Genomic DNA, 1559 nt, shown 5'->3' with positions numbered 1-1559 from the left:
TTTCTCCAAAGTCAAATTTTCTTTGTACTGTACTAAATCTGGCAAAGAATTATCAGCAATTCAGACAACAGTCCTGACTGATGAATCCTGATTTCAAAGCTTAACTGTTACATTTTTCCATTAATTTATAGAGATCATTAATAATGTTATTCTTAGATGCCCTTAGATGCTGAAACCTTCTGTTAAATATTACTCTTTCAAGAATTTGGTTTGACCTCAGTTTAAAGTAATTGCTAGGAGCTTACAGAATTTCATCAGAAGATTCTGTACTTTCTTTTTTGCCTTTGTGGACTATAACATCATTAGCTATAGTTCCATTCAAATTGAAAAAATATGAATACTTGTTCATTTATCATCTAGTTTGGAAGCAATTCTGTACTTAAGAACTGTTTCCTCCAAAATGTCAAATTCTGTGTTCTATTTAGTCCATTCCACAAATGTAATCTTCCTCACAATATTATTTTTTCCTGCAATTTCTTTCTAATGTGATTACGTATTCCTTCCAAAGGTTTACGGTTCTTTAATGTTTCGAAGCTGCTTTACTCTTATTGCTTTAAAGACTTTTAATCTTGCAGTAAATCAATGCTGTTTTATTCTTTTTCCTTGAAGGACTTTTAATTCTGATGTCTAACAATGTTGTGTTATTCTCCTTGTCGTAGAAGCATAGCTTCACAGAAAATAAAAACTGGGATAGGCCATTCAGCACTTGAAGCCTGTTCCACCATTCAAGATGACCATGGCTGATCATCCGATTTAGTACCCTTTTCCTACTTTCTTTCCATACCCTTTTGATCCCTTTATCCTTAGGTTCCTGGAGATATTGCAATAGCAGGTCAATGTATGGAGTAGACATAGCAAGCCCCTAGTCCATCTCCCTGCTCCAAAAAGCTATTAAGTATATGGTCCCAGAAAAGAGGCATATCATATATTAAACTGACAAGAACAGAAACTACACATCTTCTGAGCAAATGGCCAAGAAGGCTAATGGAATGCTGCCCTTCGTATCTAAAGGGCCGGAGTATAAGGATGCAGACGTTATGCTATTGTTATACCAAACCTTAGAGTACTGTGAGCAGATCTAGGTGTCACACCTTAGGAAGGATGTTTTGGAAGGAATTCAATGTAGGTTTACAAGGATTATATCTGGACTTCATGGGCCAAGTTAAGAGGAGAGATTAGGCAAATTAAGCCTTTATTCTTTAGAATTTAAAAGGTTAAGGGGTGATCTAATGGAGGTTTTCAGAATATGGCAGGAAAAACGGGAAGAGAAAGATAAATTATTTCCACTTGTTGAAGATTCTAGAACGAGGGGACATAGTCTAAGAATTAGGGTCTGGCCATTCAGGAGAGATGTTAGAAAGTACTTCTATATGCAAGGAGTAGTGAAAGTTTGGAATTCACTTCTTCAAATAATGGTTGATGCTAATTCAATTTCTGAGTTTAAATATGAGATGGACAAAGTTTTATTAAGCAAGGGTATCAAGGGATCTGAGTCCAAAGCAGTTTTATGGAGTTAGGCACAGATCAGCCATGATCTTATTGAATGGTGGAGCAGGCTT

The 1559-nt window shown here is 35.9% G+C and overlaps 1 non-coding gene across 1 annotated transcript; it reads right to left on the bottom strand.

Moving 5' to 3' along the window:
* Positions 1–794: 794 nt before the first annotated feature.
* Positions 795–985, bottom strand: LOC125482854. Its single transcript, XR_007261828.1, has one exon. It is a non-coding gene; the product is annotated as a U2 spliceosomal RNA (small nuclear RNA).
* Positions 986–1559: the final 574 nt, after the last annotated feature.

The sequence above is a fragment of the Rhincodon typus genome, chromosome 3 (assembly GCF_021869965.1).
Source record: "Rhincodon typus isolate 14 chromosome 3, sRhiTyp1.1, whole genome shotgun sequence".
In the NCBI taxonomy this organism is placed as follows: domain Eukaryota; kingdom Metazoa; phylum Chordata; class Chondrichthyes; order Orectolobiformes; family Rhincodontidae; genus Rhincodon; species Rhincodon typus.
The sequence above is the reverse complement of the archived record's forward strand: the minus strand, read 5'-3'. Positions and strand labels throughout refer to the sequence as shown.